Source organism: Ambystoma mexicanum, chromosome 7q (assembly GCF_040938575.1).
Source record: "Ambystoma mexicanum isolate Mex_15411 chromosome 7q, UKY_AmexF1_1, whole genome shotgun sequence".
NCBI classification, from domain to species: domain Eukaryota; kingdom Metazoa; phylum Chordata; class Amphibia; order Caudata; family Ambystomatidae; genus Ambystoma; species Ambystoma mexicanum.
This window is the reverse complement of record NC_090941.1, coordinates 829038418-829057052: the sequence shown is the minus strand read 5'-3', so window position 1 is coordinate 829057052 and position 18635 is coordinate 829038418.

The window sequence follows — 18635 nt, the reverse complement described above, 5'->3', positions numbered from 1 at the left end:
TTTCTAAACCTACCTAGTGTGCAGGGGAAGTAGTTTCTCTTGCACCAAGTACAGAGTCCAACTCTCTCCAGAGCCTGGCATTAGGTGAAGCCTTATTATTTACTGCAAAACTATACACGCCTACTTGGGCATTTGGACCACTTTAAGGCAGAGAGGTAGGCCCTGAAAAGCAGGGCATTATGAAAATATTATCAAGGCATTCAAATGGATGTCCTCATTTAGTTCTAATAAACTGTGCAAGGTATCTCTTTGACCCTTATTTTCGAAACTACAAGATGTATTGTGTGGTGTAACTAAGGGATCAGAACTATCTCTGCTAATATTTAAAATCAATCTCTATTCTCCGGCACATCTTATGCATTCTTTGAATGATGCTGATGATACTCAACTGATTGTTCAAAACATTATCAGACAAATAGAATCAATGTGCCTTCAAATGTCTTCCGGCATTAAACGATTGGATGAACAAAAACACTCTTAAATTGAACCCACTGAAAATGGAACTGGTATTGATTGGTAAACATCTTTCACAGGCCACTCTGTTGTGACCTTCTTCCTTCAAACCTTGTTATACTACTGTGCACAAGATGAAGAACTATAGTGTATTATGATTTTGGGTTCACCTTGGGCAGACAGATGAATAATGTGCTGAGGACTTGCTATTATCAGCTAAAATATTTAAGGCAACTTTTGCCTTACTTTGAGAAATCTTATCAAACTCAATCAATCATTGACTTGGGGCAATTGTGACTGGGCTACACATCTCTACATCATCCTTCCTGAGAAACTTGTAAAGCACCTGCAGATGCTTCAAAGTGCAACCACTAGATCCCTTACACACACTTCACTTGGGGAGCACATTTCTCAGGTATGAACACATTCTATTGGATCATAATAAGGAAAATGATATGCTTACATCACTTTTCATTGTTCACCATTCTCTTTCTGGTATGGGTCCTCCTATTCTGAATAAAAAGTTCCGATTTTAAACCTCCTACTAGACAACTTCACAAAGCATTACTTAGCATATTACTATAGCTACTTTGGAGTTCAGGCATTCTCTCATGAGACAGGCGCTTTGCCCTAAATCATGTAATCAACCTTGCCCGTCTTCATCCAAAGACTGAAGACATAACTCATCACTTCTGGAGTAGATACTTATAACCAACCCTTTGCACTGCAGTGGGAAGTTAGTTATGCATTTGGAGTTCGCAGGGGTGAAGGAGGGGAAGGCGAAAAATATCTGAGTGTCATCAGCAAAGAAGTGATATTTAAAGCAAAAGAAATGCATTGGTGTGCTGTGAGAGAAGGTTTATAGGGAGAGTAGGAGTGGGCCTAAGATTGATATTTGGGGAACATCAATGGGAGGGATTGTAGGGTGGAGATGCAGAAGTCCCATGAAATAGAAAAGGAGCAAGACGAGAAAGATTGGTATGGTGTCCTTGAAGTAGGGAAAAATATTGAAGGAGGGAGGGATGATCCACAGTGTCAAAGGCAGATGAAAGCTGAAGAAGGATGGAAATCGAGGGGAGGTTAGGGTGGTGTGCAGTGGTAAGAGAATTGGTGATTTGGATGAGATCAATATCGGTGCAGTGTTTGGCTTGGAATCAAGATTCAAGGGGAGAGAACGTGAGTGTACCTCAAAATAGTTCACCATGCAGTTGAAGACAACCCTCTCAAATGTAGGAAAGGAGCATGGCAGGTCAGAAGAATGAGGGGATATTGGTATCAGCAATTTGTTTATTTAGGAGAGGTATGACTGTGGCTGTTTTTCAACAGGTTGGAAAGAAGCCAGTTGAATAAGGTGAGGCATGACCAAGGTAATGTGTTCAAGCTCCTAAACAATTTGTGGTTCAAAGGAATCAATTTTAGCACAGAATGGTTTGGCAGACCAAAGAATGGGTAGAGGTTCAGTAGGGGAGTTTGGGGAGAGGCAGGAAAAAGTTGATAGTGTGGAGAAGGTGGGTTGAGGCGTGAATCAGAAAGGTTGTTGGGAGATGAAAGGGTGGATAAGGTGTTTCATATTTTGGTGATTTTAGTCAAGAAATAGGAGGTAAAGTCACTGGCAGACAGAGAGGAGAGAAAATGTAATGAGTTTGAGGGGGAAGTATGGCAAAGAGGGTCATGGATGTGTTGTTTGCGTGTGAGTAGAGAGGGGATGAAAGAATAGTGTAGGAATTGGCTATGTCAAGAGCTCTGTCATGGTTAGTAGAGTTATTTTAGGCAGTTAATATGGTGAGGGATCTGTCTTTGTACCAATGGCATAAGAATCAATTAAATGCTTTCCTCAGCACCTGGACGGTTGAGGACAAAGGTCCTTTAGATTATGCCACAAGATTTGAAGATAATGTGTGCTTGCTACGGACTCCAGTGCAGTTTGATGCGGATCACCAGATGTGGCCGAATTGGCAGCCTCCTTTGAGTCATTCTGCGGTATGTTAGGACACACCATAGGCATCACAGAGTGTTCACCACAATGCCTTCTAGAACGGCTTTGACACCATTGAGGAGGGAGAGGGCAACAGCTCGGACAGCAGATACGAAGTTAGTTCCTGGGATGAAGGGCTTGTTTTACAGAAGGATCACATGCCAGATCAGTACACTAAATGATGGAAAGATCAAATCAGCCGTTACTCTCTTTGAAGGTAATTAACTTGAGTATATAAATGTTATAAAAACGACTGTGCAAGTGAACAAACTACCTGGAACAGAAGGAGCTCATTATAAAAACAAACATACTGTACCATCAGTACCATCAGTCGGGTGCGAGTCAAGTGATCGGTGCCTTCAAAAAGGGTTGTCAAAATGAGGCAGTAGGGTCCAGCATTACAATATGGGTGAACAACCTCTATTTTGAAGGTAAAAACCATAATAAAAGATATTATAAAAAACAATGCACACAATACCGTACATGCAATCATACAAAATAGAAAACATACATTTTAAAACAATAACACTCTTATACACCAATTCTAAAATGTTAATTTCGTGCTAGCAATGGTTCATATTCAGTGACAATGCTCCTTCTAAAAACCTATATACAGCAACAGTCACATCTTTTTGTCAGAAATAAAAGCAGTTACTCAGTGGCTTTTCTGATTGTTCTACAATTAGATCTTCGTAGTATCGGAAGTAAAAACCTGAGCCTAAAATGGCAAAGTACTCGACAGAAGAATAAACGGTCGCACAGCATTGTTATTACAAGGGCAAAAACACTCAATTTCAGGCCATTCTTGTCCATACAATCGCCCAGGAAGATTGCTATTGGTAAATGGCTAGCTCTTAGACTAAATAAAACACTCCTCATGCGCAAGCTTTAAAAGCAACCAAAATAGTTTGCATTTGACTTATTACACCCGATCTCGAAATACTGAGAGACTGAAGATTTTCTGATTTCTGCCCTATGGCGTATATATACCCTCTATAATCCATACTTTTTTGATGAGCCAATGCAATGTCCTTCCTTGTGATAACAGCAAATCTACTATATAAAGTCGAGAGACCTATTCATGGAATTAATGTGCAACGAAAATTCCGGCGCAGAGGTGGCAAAACGTGCGATTCGCAGTAAAAGTGCGAAAATCGCAGTGCAACTGCGAAAATTGCAGGGAAACCAGCGCACATCGATTCATGGAAGTCCGTGCGCGAGGAAAATATTTGATGTGCACTGAAAAAGTGTGCGGCGCACACCGGCGCGCAGGCCATCCAACAGCGTTAGCCACAGCCGCTGCGAAATCACACATAGCGCGGCGCACATTACAAAAGTAGGCGGAACACGGGGCGTAACACTCGGAATGGGGAACAATGCGTGAAAATATGGGCGTCACGGGGGAAGTACAGGAGGCAAGTGCGCGGAACACCCACATGCTCGCCTACAACTCATATTCATGGAATTGAATAGGGCAAACCAGTGCACGGTCAAAGACGCGCACAGGGCCAAACAAGTACCTGTTAGGGAGAATTCTCTGTTTAGGCTGAATTTCCTAACCTAGTGAGTCCCCCAGCAGCTTTGCTGGATTTCTGTAGTTTGTTTTTTTCCATCCTGCCAAGAGTGAGACTCTTTTTCTCCCACTCTTGGACATGAATGTGTGTAATTCCTTTGAATGTCAATGTGTTCTATGGGCTATGGGGTCTTTTACTCCATAGGGTCTCATATGTTTTGCTATGTGTGTTACACTGCACCCTCCGTGCCGTAGCACTGGGGCGTCCTAGCGGACCTCCATCATAGACTCCATACCCGGGGACTGACTACTGTCTCCCCGGGCATGTAAAGTCACCATTGGCTTTACTAGACCTAAATTTACTAACAGAACTAGTACACACCATCCTATTGTGGATGTACTAGTAGGGGTAATTCGATTACTCCTGGGTCTGTTATTCGAGGGGGCACTGTCCCATCCCCCCTCGTTGAGTTTTGGCTGGTGGCAGTGGAAACTACTTGTTATGTTCGACCCCGAATATAACCCTATGGGATTCTTCGCATTGTTGGAGATTGATACTTTTCCTCGTTAATCTCTAACATACCACCAGTTTACTTATCTTAAATAAGTCTGTCGGATGGTATTTTCTGCCAGAACTCGGTTTTTAAAATGGCGTCTGTGTTCGTCTCTGTGACTCCTAAACCAAAGGTTGAGCCCTTTGTTCCACTTTTGGCGGGCTTCTGTACAGAGACCCTCCAAAGTGGTGCCATTCTGTCTGGGTTACCACAGGGGTGTGGGAGGGGGTTTTGGCACCCTGGACTGAGTTGCCTTGCCAACTCCAGTCGCACTCTGGTGTGATTGGCCCAAGTGGTGAGCCACCCCGCTCACCACTTAGCATGTTTTGATTGACAGCTAGGCCGAATGAATGGGGGTTTTCTGCATAAAAGCAGGGCTTTTGGGACTGGATCTTCAGAAGTCGCCACAGGACCTAAGAATCCGACGAGGGTAAAGCTGAGCCGACCTGCAACGACGACACCTCCGGTGGAGCCCTGCGGAACCGACTCACCACTTCCCGACGACAGAGGAGATCTCCCTGCCGGAGAGTCTCTTCCCCTGACTGGTGGGAACAACCAGTCCCCTTTGCTTTTTCTTCGCTCCAGGATGCAGTGGTCGAATTGCCCGTGCAGAGCACCTTGGCAACCGGATAGCCACTACCCCTGTACCGTGACCAAAAGGTGGTGCCTTGTGACGGAGCACTCCGCGGCTGGTCTCTTCCCTGGTGGTGCACCAGACTTCACTTTTCTTCGACGACGAGATCATCTCTAATCTTGGCAAAGACCTGATGTGCATCCACCACCAGGAACAACTGCCCCCGCCGGAGCTGTCTCTCCACAAACAAGGTACCGTGTCCACCTGGCTTCCCTTTCTGCCGGATCGAGTGAGGTGTCTTAATCCTCGCCTTTCCATTGGGTCGCCTCCAAGCTTTCTTTAACGTGTTGTTCTGAACTGGTCCAATCTTTCCATAAAAATTTTGCGATAAAGACTCGAAGCGCATTTCCACTGGGATACTTTTTGGGACGTATCGCCTTGCCTCTCTCCGAGTGGGCCTGGCCTCTGAACTTTGTGATCTGCAGTAGACCCTTGCCTTGCATTTGTCCGAAAAGTATTGGTACCGAGTTGACTTCATAACCTGCCTTATTTTTCTCTCCCATCCTAACGAATACTAGAGTACCATCTAGGTTAAAGCATACACCTCTGTCTGCAAATAAGTGATGCCAGTGAACCTAGACCTGTCGAACTATTGTTAGGGGGATTGATCTTTTTCTTTGTATAGTAATTGTGATTGAAGTTGTTTGCCGTATTAGTGCCAGAGTGTTTTCCATAGATGTGTTGTTATAAATAAATACCTTTACATCTTTACACTGAAGCCTTGTTCCGTGTTTGCTTGTTCTACTGTGTAGATTGCCCTATATTGCATACTCCACATACTGCCTAACTCTTCTTGCGGGAAGTCTGACTGCTCAGCCGCAGCTACCAAGTGAATCTGTGTGGTACAGACTGCTACCAAGTGGGTTTACTGCCAAACACCTGTAGTCCTAAATCTTTTGCAGTGGTCCCAGAGGGAACTGCACAGGTTTCCGCCTAACAGTACGCCACAAGAAGGCAGGCGGTAGCATCCCTGCGCCTGAAATAAATGTGCGCCAAAATGTGCGCTAACAAAAAGCACCCATATACAGCTATGATGAATGATCCATACTGTGGCCCTCTAGGACAAATGAGGTGCAAAGGGGTACCGACAAACACGGACACCCGAAGTGTGAAAAATATCGTGTGCGTGTATTACGGGGTTCGCGGGAAGTTCCACACGCGATTGGCCTGGGCACGTGCATTTCGGCGTGCGCGGGAAGTTCCACACGCTTATTTGCAGGGTACGTGTATTTCGGTGTGCACGTGAAGGTCCACACGCAATTTTAGCAGGGTACATGTACTCGGGGTGCGCGGGAAATTCCACACGCGAATGCAGCAGCCTACGTGTATTTCGGGGGTGCTGGGGAGTCCCAGACATGAATTGGCCGTGTGGGTCCTCCCAGCTGTTCCCTCTACACCCTCTACACCCTCCACGGCCCCTGCGGGCGGCCCACACCACAGGGGACTACCCTGCACCCCTGCACATGTCCCGCAGGCAGCCCATCCACCATGGCCATGCCCCCCAGCCAACCCACATGTCACCTTGCACTACTGCCCACCAACGCATGTCTCCCAGCACCCCCACCTCCCAGCAGTGCAGGGCACCCTCAACCAGGCCCCCACTCCTGTCCCGTGCACTCCCACCCACCAGCAGTCAGGGGCACCCTCCACCAGGCCCCCACTCATGTCCAACTCATGTCCCCCTGCACCCCCACCCCCCAGCACTGTAGGGCACCCTCCACCAGGCCCCCACTCCTGTCTCCCTGCACCCCCACCCCCAGCACTGCGGGGCACCCTCCACCAGGCCCCCACTCATGTCTCCCACTCCCCCCACCCCCCAGCAGTGTGATTTGCCTGGGTACGTCTATTCCAGGGGTGCGTGGGTAGTCTTACACACAATTACATCAGGGTACGTGTATTATGGGTCCGCGTGAACTTCCACACGTGATATCAGCAGGGTACGTGTATTACGGGTTCGCGGGAAGTTCCACACACGATTGCCCTGGATACGTGTATTTTGGGGTGCGCGGGAAGTTTCACACGCAAATTTGCAGGGTACGTGTATTTCGGTGTGCGCGTGAAGTTCCACATGCAATTTCAGCAGGGTACGTGTAATCCGGGTGCGCGGGAAATTCGACACGCGAATCCAGCAGCCTACGTGTATTTCGGGGGTGCCGGGGAGTCCCACACGTGAATTGGCCGTGTGGGTCCTCCCAGCTGTTCCCTCTACACCTTCCACGGCCCCTGCAGGTGGCCCACACCACAGGGGACTACCCTGCACCCCTGCACATGTCCTGCAGGCAGCCCATCCACCATGGCCATGCCCCCCAGCCAACCCACATGTCACCTTGCACCACTGCCCACCAGACTCATGTCCCCCTGCACCCCCCCTGCATCCAGGGGCACCCTCCACCAGGCCCCCACTCCTGTCTCCCAGCACCCACACCCCCCAGCACTGTAGGGCACCCTCCACCAGGCCCCCACTCCTGTCCCCCTGCACCCTCACCCCCCTGCATCCAGGGGCACCCTCCACCAGGCTCCCACTCCTGTCTCCCAGCACCCACACCCCCCAGCACTGTAGGGCTCCCTCCACCAGGCCCCCACTCCTGTCCCCCTGCACCCCCACCCCCCAGCACTGTAGGGCACCCTCCACCAGGCCCCCACTCATGTCCAACTCATGTCCCCCTACACCCCCACCCCCCACCAGTCAGGGGCACCTGCCAGCAGGCCCCCACTCATGTCCAACTCATGTTCCCCTGCACCCCCACCCCCCAGCACTGTAGGGCACCCTCCACCAGGCCCCCACTCCTGTCCCCCTGCACCCCCACCCCCCAGCACTGTAGGGCACCCTCCACCAGGCCCCCACTCATGTCCAACTCATGTCCCCCTGCACCCCCACCCACCACCAGTCAGGGGCACCTGCCAGCAGGCCCCCACTCATGTCCAACTCATGTCCCCCTGCACTCCCACCCCCCTGCATCCAGGGGTACCCTCCACCAGGCCCCCACTCATGTCTCCCTGCACCCCCATCCCCCAGCAGTGCAGGGCACCCTCCACCAGGCCCCCACTCCTGTCCCCCTGCACCCCCACCCCCCAGCAGTGCAGGGCACCCTCCACCAGGCCCCCACTCCTGTCCCCCTGCACCCCCACCCCCCAGCACTGTAGGGCACACTCCACCAGGCCCCCACTCATGTCTCCCTGCACCCCCATCCCCCAGCAGTGCAGGGCACCCTCCACCAGGCCCCCACTCCTGTCCCCCTGCACCCCCACCCCCCAGCACTGTAGGGCACCCTCCACCAGGCCCCCACTCATGTCCAACTCATGTTCCCCTGCACCCCCACCCCCCTGCATCCAGGGGCACCCTCTACCAGGCCCCCACTCATGTCTCCCTGCACCCCCACCCCCCAGCAGTGCAGGGCACCCTCCACCAGGCTTCTCCAGCCCCCTGGAGAAGGTCCAACACATGTCCCCCTGCACCCCCACCCCCCCAGCACTGTAGGGCACCCTCCACCAGGCCCCCACTCATGTCCAACTCATGTCTCCCACCCCCCACCCCCCAGCAGTGCGATTTGCCAGGGCACGTGTATTCCAGGGGTGCGCGGGTAGTCTTACACGCGATTTCATCAGGGTACGTGTATTTCGGGGTGCGCAGGAAGTTTCACACGCAAATTTGCAGGGTACGTGTATTTCAGTGGTGAGCGGGAATATTTACTCGCAACTGGGCCTGGGAGAGCGTGTTACGTGTATTCCTGGGGTGGGCGGGAAGATTTACACGGTCGCCTACAACGTGCAAAAAAAAAAAAGGTCCAATCCGGAAACATGTATGCCAGCATGAAGCAGGTGCATGTCCCGCACAGCATAAAAGAGTGCGCAAACAACAAACAAGCTCAGACGCCAGGATGAATATACCGTTCCTAGCAGCTGTGGCCATGGGATACCGCAGGAGGAGGAAAAGGATAGTCAGGGCCAGAATTTTCACACCCAGAACCAGCCTATTTGGTATGCCCGATGACCAGGTGTATGGGAGGTACAGGTTTCCACCACACATAATACTCGACCTGGTCAGTGAGTGGGAGGATGACCTCACATCACCCACCCTGTGCTCCCAAGCACTCAGCCCCCTGGAGAAGGTCCTCAATGTACTGCACTTCTTGGCTACCGGATCATTTCAGCGGACAAGTGCCATAGTGGGGGGGGGTGTCACAGGCCACGCAGTCACAGTGCCTACACCAGGTGTTGGCCATCATCACTGCACGCCCATCAGTCCGCAGGCACATATTCCTGCCTAGAACACCTGCAGAAAGGCAGGCTGTCAGCCAGGATTTCTACAGGGTGGCACAATTCCCCAAAGTGCTAGGTGCCATTGATTGCACCCATGTGGCTCTACGTCCCCCCAGGGCATCTGAGCACATCTACAGAAACTGCAAGCACTGGCATTCCATCAATGTCCAGGTAGTATGTGGTTCCAAGGGAATCATCACCTCAGTATATGCCAACTATCCAGGGTCCACCCACGACAGCTTCATTTACAGGATGTCAACCCTAAACCGGGACATGAAATCTGGGCGGCATGGTGATTCATGGCTGCTTGGTGAGTATAAATGCCACAGCACACGCATGCATGACAGATACAGAGTAATGTCAATACCCCACTAATGATCCCCATCACCACCTCCCCAGGGGACAGTGCCTACCCTCTGAGCACCCACATGATGACGCCAATTCGGAACCCCATCACGCCTCCAGTGGTAAAATACAACACAGCCCATATTGCAACACGGGGCATAGTGGAGTGCACATTCGGAGTGCTCAAGTCACGCTTTCGCTCCCTTGGCCGTTCTGGCGGGCAGCTGTTATACGCTCCCCCAGTAGTGTGCAGGATCATAGTGGCAGCATGTGTCCTGCACAATGTTGCAACATGCCGGGGCCTGGCTGTGGACATGGTGGTGCCTCCACATCCCCAACCACATGCACGCCCGCTGCGCATGGGAGGGGAAAGGGCACAGGGTGAGGCAGCCCGTACGCAGCTGGTGGCTAATTACTTCACATAGAAATCACACCCCTGTGGAGTGCACACAGCCCTGGCACATACCATCTGACAATCAATGATGACTCAAGATGACAATTATGATGAATTAAGGGACAGTCAACTGTCAGAACCATAGCAGCCTGGGATTGTTCATCTGGAAATGTCACAATGTGTGGATCTCTACCTACACAAACACCACCAATGCAGTGTCATCAAAAGACACACTTCCATGCAGCACAAATGAATACCCACTTGCAAAATACAACATGAGAACAGTGCCATGTCACCCAACCCCTCCCCGGCACGGCCACACAGCACACCATGGCATGTCATGCTATGTGAGAGCAAAAAAATTAATCCCCACAACATGACCCAAGTGTCACAAACTACAGTGTCCCTAATGGAGACTGGACACACATGAAATGCTCACAGTAATGCAGGACCAACAACACACATTACCAAATACTTACCAATAATACTAATCACCTACACAACCTCCAACCTACCATAATCATGACAGTACGGACTTAAAAAATTGGTAGCCTCACTACCTGATCATGCCAGCACTTCGAACACTTCCAACTGTACAGTGTTAGCGCCACGCAAAAGTGCAGGTGCACTGCTTACAACATGGACTCCATTTCCAAAGTAGACCGCCTTGTGAAGACATGACAAATGGACCTGCAAATTAGGAGGATGAGATGGATGCAGAGGCACATATCAATACACCATGCAGTGTACAATACAACAACAATATGCACTAGGAATGTATACACAGTATTGACTACAGACTGCCCACACATAAAATGGGAGTCCAACGTCACTGTGTAAGTCAATGTCACTTGGGCACACCCTTTGCAAGCCCATGGAAACGGGAAGCAGGAGGGGTGTGTGTCACACAAACCCAAGCATCTGACCCAAATTCAGGACAAGCCTGCATGTGCCCAGCCACAATACAGCGTATGCCCACAGGAGCCACACAAGGCAACACACTGTCCAAAAAATCAAAAATCAAAAATCAAAAAACGAAAATCAAAAATCAAAAATGGCCATGAATGGGCCTGGGGGGCTGGGGGAGACCACCCAGGAGGTCCGAGGACAGGGTGCACACCAAAACCCACCTGTGTGGATCTTGCAAAAAAAAAACACCTCCATGGGCTCATGGCCTTCACGGCTACCCTATTGTGGGAGAATCGCTGCTGTCGCTCTCCTCACCCTCTGCAGCTGCATCAGGAGCTGGTGGCACTATGGGAGGCAGCCCACGCAAAGCCCTAGTCTGGACCTCCATGGCTGCAAGCATGCGGGTGTGGAAGGTCTGGTTCTGGAGGATAATTGTGCGGAGGTACCCATGCAACAACTCACGGGATGCCCGACCTCCTCCCTAGTTGCCTGCATCTCAGCTGAGAGCGTACGTGTGAGCCGCTCCAGCTGCATTTCTGTCCTCGTGTTAGCTGAAGCCTCAAGCTCAACCAGAGTTACCCTGAGCTGACGGAGTTCCACCCTCCGGGCTTCCCTGTGGCCCTGGGACTCAATAGAAATGGCTTCCCGCAGAGTCTCCAGTGCCGCCCGCCTGTCCCTGTTGGACGCCAACATGTCCTCCTTGTGTGACTGGCTAATGGAGTCTGTTGCCTGCTGTAGTTGTTCAATCAGCCTTTCTCGGGGGACAATGGAAGTGGCCACCCTATCCATGGCCTGAGCCATCATCTCAGTTGATGCTGCCTGTTGGTTTGCCATACTGTATATGGATTGCTCCCATGCGGTATTGCCAGGTGGCATACGGCCACCCTGTCGGCGGGCACCACACCTGTCTGGGGCAAGGCGAACTGCGCCTTGCTGTGCCAGCACCGCCGTGCTGTGCCGGCACTGCCTGAGGCTGCAGGACTGCATTCCCCCTCTGATCTTCTGGCCCAGGAACAGGATCAGATGTAGCGGAGTGTGACCCTGCATCCGTAACCACCAAAGGCGGACCTACCAACACTGACATCCCCATTGAGGGTTCTACCCCTGGTGCAGGTGGGTTGGACAGTACAGAATCCCTCCCAGAAATACTTACCTGCGACGGCACGTAGGTCTCATCATCCGAATCGACACCTGAATAGAGCTCGGGGGAGGTGCACCCAGAGACACCCCTAGAGATTATGGTCTGCAGCAAGTGTGGATTCTCACCCACCACCACACCACGACCCTCACTGGTGCCCGGTCAGGCCTGAGACCCCTCCTGGGTCTGCACCATCTCCACAACCCCAGCAGTATCAAGTGCGTCATCCCCTGCAAAGACATGAAAGAAAATAAATGGGAACAGGCATTAGCACCATGGCACACAATTAGGGCTGAGAAGCAACGTGCGTGGAAAAATAAACCTGCACTACGCTGTGGCACCAAGAAACACAAAAATGAACGTATGCGTGTCACACGCAGCCTAGAATGACCTCTGAAGGGGTAGGCAACACACGGGCAAGCACAGATGTCAAATACCTGCGTGACTCACCGTCTGCCAGGAAATAACATGTGAAAAATACGCTTGTGTGCGCGTTGGCAACACCCCCGCCAAAAGAAGAATTGTACGCTGTCTGAGGAGACAGGGCAACAGGAGAAGTGAACGCTGTTTGAGGAACAGGCCCAGGAAAAAGACAAAAAGAGAAAAAGCTGTCAGAGGTAACAGGAAGTACGAACTTGGAACGCCGTCAAGTAAATCGCATGTGAACCGACAAGAAGTACAGATTACACCTACTCACTCTCCACGAAAAGCACGTACAAGGAAATGGCGTTCTACACGTACCTTTTAAACATGCCCACACGTCCAGCGTCACTTCCGCCTGTACGCGCTAAGGCCCCATCCTCCAATTACACGAGCTGACACTCTGAGGTTGACACTCTGAGGTGCAGTCATTGGACGTGTAACATGCACCCGTGTACAGGGAAAGGCCCGCGCACGCACGTCACAGACGCGCATACGCGCTGGTGGCCTTTGGGCCAATGAATTCGCGTACGTGTGCTGACGCACTTATGCACTAAGGCCCTTTCCTCGAATTACACGCAGACGTGCTGGATTTTCACGTGCCAAATCACTCTGTATCAAGCTGGCCACGCGTAAGCACACGGAAGACCATGCTCCTGCCCAGAAAGCCGAATTACTGCCCCCCAGAACCCCGAGAACGCTCCCACCTGCCATCTGCTGCTGCCTGATTGCCTGCTGCCCACGTGCCCTGCCATTTGCTGCCTGCACATCAGCCAGGGCTGCTGTTGCTGTGACCACCCCTGCTGGAACCGAAGACTCCCGACTGGGATTCCATCGCTCCACAGACCATCCCCAGGACTCAGTTGCCCACCCACTCCTGCCTCTGGGGTTGTCATGTCGGGCACTGCAACATCTGGCACCACTGACAACCCCCGGCCAGAGAGGCAGAGGGGCACCAGCTTCACTGCCACCAAAGTTGGTGTCCTGGTGGAGCAATTCCTGGGGCAGTATGATGCCCTCTTCGGAAGTTTGCGTGCCGACAAGGAAGGATGGACTCGGATCTGGACGGACATCGTGACTGCCATCAACGCGGAGGGGGTGGCAGTCCGACTATTCCATCATGTCAAGAAGCGCTGGGCGGACTTCAGGTCCAGGACCCTGAACAAGGCCCGGCGCCTCTTGAAGACAGCGGATGCTAAGGGGCGCCGGGGCCACTTATCGGACGATCAGATGAGGGTCCTGGAACGCATATCCACAGCGCTCCACGTCCAGGTCCTTGAGAGGCAGACCCGTCTGGAGTCGAGCGGTAAGTGTACATGCATCATGATTGTGAGCTGTGCGTGTGGTGATGTGCCAGTAGTGTGCAGGTTGCACATGTGTTTTTATAGGGCCAAGTATGGGGGGGTGTACAGGGCCGTGAGGCTAACACATGCAAGGGCTGTCATGTGTGAGACATGGATGGTGCTTGTGTGTGTAGGCTTGCATGCCAAATGCAGTTGTGTGGGCACACATGTTTGGATGAATGTGTATGTAAGTAGGCATGTTCGTGATGTCACACATGGATGTTGTTTTCAGCTGCATGTATCAGCACTGTCTACATGTGCATGTGTGTGTATTTGACAAGGGTGCAACAGTGATGCAACATGGATGCGTGTGACAGCGGGATGTGGAAGCCTGATTGGCAGATGTGACATGGATGCCAATCTGAACACTGCGACAGTTGGCAGAGGTGTACACATGCATGCAAGTGTGGTGGTGTGTGTGCATGTGTAGTGCACTCCCTGTGTTGCATGTGATGTCTGGCTCACCTTTGCCTGCTCATGCTGTTGTATGTGTATGGATGTTGCTGGCTGTTGCGATATGGCTGTGGTATTGCTCATGTGTGCGAGTTGAAATGACATGTGTGTTGGCGATTGTGATGCCATCTCTGAGGTTTGCCAATGCCACTCATGTACAACTGTCATGTGTGTATGTGTCCATTGTACAGTGCCCTGATGCCTGTGTTTTATTTCTCCCTGTCTGCAGCGTCAACTGATGAAGAGGGCGGAGAAGGTGCTGTGGAGCACAGCGGCGGGGATCGCACCGCCAGCCAGAGAAGCAAGGCCCGGCTCCCCTCCCAGGTTGTGATCTCGTCGGGGAGTGAGGAGTCCGGTGCCGCATCCCAGGCCACAGCTGCCGGGGGGAGGTCCAAGAGGCGGAGGTCGGAGTTGGACTCCTCGGCAGCAGAAGGGGCAGCTGGGACCCCACAGGGCCCAACGGGGGAACATGGCAAGGAGTCATCCAGGTTGGTGGGGGTTTGGTGGAGGAGGAGGCCGTGCAAGCACCAGAGACGGGGTCTGGAGGTGGGGATTCCACTGGTGCTAGTGGTGCAGTGCAGGACCAGGGACAGGAGGCAGCACAGGCCGCCGCGGAGGTGTCTGTGTGCAATCCTGTCCCTGATCCTGTCACTGCATCATCTTGCACCAGCAGGGATGCCTACGTCCAGACCCGTTTTCAGGCAGGGGATGAGCTCACAACAACTGGCCTTCCTCTGCCTGCGGACGTGGCTATCCAGGTACGGGTTGAGCCTGTCCTGAATGGTGTGGCGTTGCGTCAACGGGCCATGCGAGGTAACCTGCAGTCTTTTCATGAGGAGACTGCACGTCATCTCGAATGGCTCGTTGACCGCATCGGCCTACTGGGACAGGTCACCCAGGCCGGATTCCTCTGTTTGCTGCAGCTTGCTCCGACATCCTCTTCAACTGAACACCCTATGCGCCAGTCGTCCTCCGTGCCATCTTCCCACCCATTTGTCACCTGGGTGCCCTGTGGAGCTGCCTCTGACGGTGAGGCCAGGCTGGTGGAGGAGGCATCCCTGCCACAGTCGGGAGTCAGACGTCCAGCAGGGGTGGCCACATCAACGACTGCACCCCAACCGGTGGAGGATGTGCAGGCAGCAAGAGCCAGGGCACGGACACATGCACAGCAGCAGCAGCAACGAGGTGGGAGCCATAATGGCTCGGGGCCTTCGACATTGGAGGGGCAGGCATCGACCCGAGGGCAGGAGGACCCAAGATGGGAAGTGTCTTCTGTGTGGCAGCGGTTGGGCCACGCCATAGATGCAGAGGGGCAGCGGGTGGAAGAGGCACGGCTCACGATGGTCAGGGCGGAGAACTCCATGCAGAGGGCCATGAGGCGGGCCGAGTGCCTCGAGGCAATCCGCAGGGAGTTGGAGGTGAACATGTCGTCGGCCCTGCTGACCCTCGGGGCCATGGAGGAGGACCGCCTCCGGGACATTGAGCAGGAGTTCGATGATGCCCTGACCCGGAACATCCCAAAGTGAGCCGTCGGACTGGCCCGCTGCCCTTGTAAATAGTTCTGTAGTTAGTGTTAGGTTTCCTTTGCTTTTTTATATTTTTTGGACCTTTTGGACAATGGACCACATTTTTGTATATAGTTTTTTGTATTAGGTAGTGTTATTAGATAGGTTTCATTTCTTCTGTTGGGATCATCTGACCTTTTGGACAATGGACCACATTTTTGTATATAGTTTTTTGTATTAGGTAGTGTTATTAGATAGGTTTCATTTCTTCTGTTGGGATCATGGACCCTGGATTGTTTATCTGTATATAGTTGACTGTTGGGATTTTTTTTTTAATTTTGATTTTACCCATGGAGCAATGGTTTTTGGTTTTAATTTTCCATTGGATTTACTTTTGTGAACTGTGACTTTGGACACCTTTCCTTTGGATTATGATTTGTGGTTTTACATTATTTTACGGACATGCTGCTTTTTGTTTTTAATTCCCATTTTTGTTTGTTTATTTTTGATTCCATTTATGTTGCTTTTAATACATATTTTTTCATCATACTTCAATGTGTAGTATCATCTCATTGGTTTCATGCATATCATGATATGGGTTTTGACATTCACTTACACCCATTGTGTGTATGTGAGGGACGTGTGTTCATTTACATACTTGCCATTGGGGTTGTATCATGTAATTGGCATTTCTAAGTGGGTGGATGCAATACTTGGGTGGGTGTTTGGCATGTGGAGGCTGCCCATAAGGGCCAGGGATCTAGATTGTGATGACGTGTTGGCTGGGGGACATGTGTGAGGGCCTGCTGGCAGGTGCCCCTGACTGCTGGGGGGTGGCGGTGCTGGGAGACAGGAGTGGGGGTCTGGTGGAGGGTGCCCTACAGTGCTGGGGGGTGTGGGTGCTGGGAGACAGGAGTGGGAGCCTGGTGGAGGGTGCCCCTGGATGCTGGGGGGTGGGGGTGCAGGGGGACATGAGTTGGACAGGAGTGGGGGCCTGGTGGAGTGTGCCCTGCACTGCTTGGGGGTGGGGGTGCAGGGAGACAGGAGTGGGCGCCTGGTGGAGGGTGCACCACAGTGCTGGGGGGTGGGGGTGCAGGGGGACATGAGTTGGACATGTGTGGGGGCCTGCTGGCAGGTGCCCCACAGTGCTGGGGGACATGCGTTGTTGATCAGTGGTGCAAGGTGACATGTGGGTTGGCTGGGGGGCATGCCCATGGTGGGCTGCCTGCGGGACATGAGCAGGGGTGCAGGGTAGTCCCCTGTGGTGTGGGCTGCCTGCAGGGGCTGTGGAGGGTGCAGAGGGAACACCTGGGAGGACCCACACGGCCAATTCACGTGTAGTACTCCCCACGCACCCCTGAAATACACGTGCCCTGATGTAATCGTGTGTGATACTTCCCGCGCACCCCGGAAATACACGTACCCTGCTGAATTTGCGTGTAGTATTCCCCACGCACCCCTGAAATACACGTGCCCTGATGGAATCGCATGTGAAACTTCCCGTGAACCACTGAAATACAGGTTCCCTGCTTGGCGTTTGCTGTTTGGCAGCCCTGTGAACTGGTCCAGGGTTAGTGCAGACATTTGCAATGAATTGGGAATTTTGATGGCTTTTCCTTGCGCGAGGGCGTTCTTGGGGGCGTAACTGGCGCTGCTGCAGGGTCGCTGCACCACTCTGCGCCACGGCCGGTTTTGGAGGCTAAAATTCATGAATACGCCGTGCGATGAAATGGATTTTTTCGCACGCGGCTGGCGCAGTGATTCGCACAGGGACACTGTGCGCCAGCCGCGTGCGCCACTTTTGTGCGAAATTCTATGAATTACCCTGCAAATTCTTTCATCATATAGTTTAGCCAGGCGATTTTCTTACACATGTCAAATGCCATTAAATCCTTAATAGTTTTGAGTGTTAGGTGTGACTTTAATTGTGACCATAGTCTAATCCAGAATATTAAAGATTTTAGACCAGGGGCGGCTCGTCTATAATGGACAAGGAGGCGTTGACCCACTGAGACTTGTCTCCCTCGCCCAATATGGAGAAGCCGGCCAAGTGAAATACTGAGCACTCCTTCAGCTCCTTTTTTAGCTGAGGCAGCACTCTGAACTGTCAAACGGAAACATTGTTTCCCAGCCACGCAAGCTCAGTGAGCCTTGCAAGGCTGGGAGTGTTTTGCTTCCGCAACCCTACATAGCTCATTAGAAATTCTGCTGGGCAACTGCATGTCTGTATGTGCGAGGGGGCACTCCTGCACCTCCTCGCACATACAGACAGAGCAGGCTGAAGTGGGGCACCTGCTCACCCATGCCCAGGCCTCTGTATGCATGCGCAGGAACCAGGAAGCTTCCTGATGCTTGTTCATTCTAGCTGGGGCTGGAGTCCCAGAGAGGAAACTCCAGGACCTGTGACAGAAGGTAAGTGTGTTTATTAATGTTTTTTAAATATTATGTGTATGGATGCGTGCATGCTTGCGTTGTTAGGTGAATGTATGATGATGGATGCTGGTGTGAATTAAAGAGGCTTGGTGTGTGGAGCTGATTTTGGCGAGTAGGAGGTTTGTACAACAAAGGCATTTTAAAAATGCCTTTTTACACAATCCACCTCCACACCATCCAAATTCAGCTCTCCTTCTAAGGTGCTGTGGCACACAGGGGACAGGGATGGTATTTTTTTTTTACAGGACATCTATAATAGATGTCTAGTAGAAAATACCATACCTGCCCCCCTGGGTCCCCCAGCAC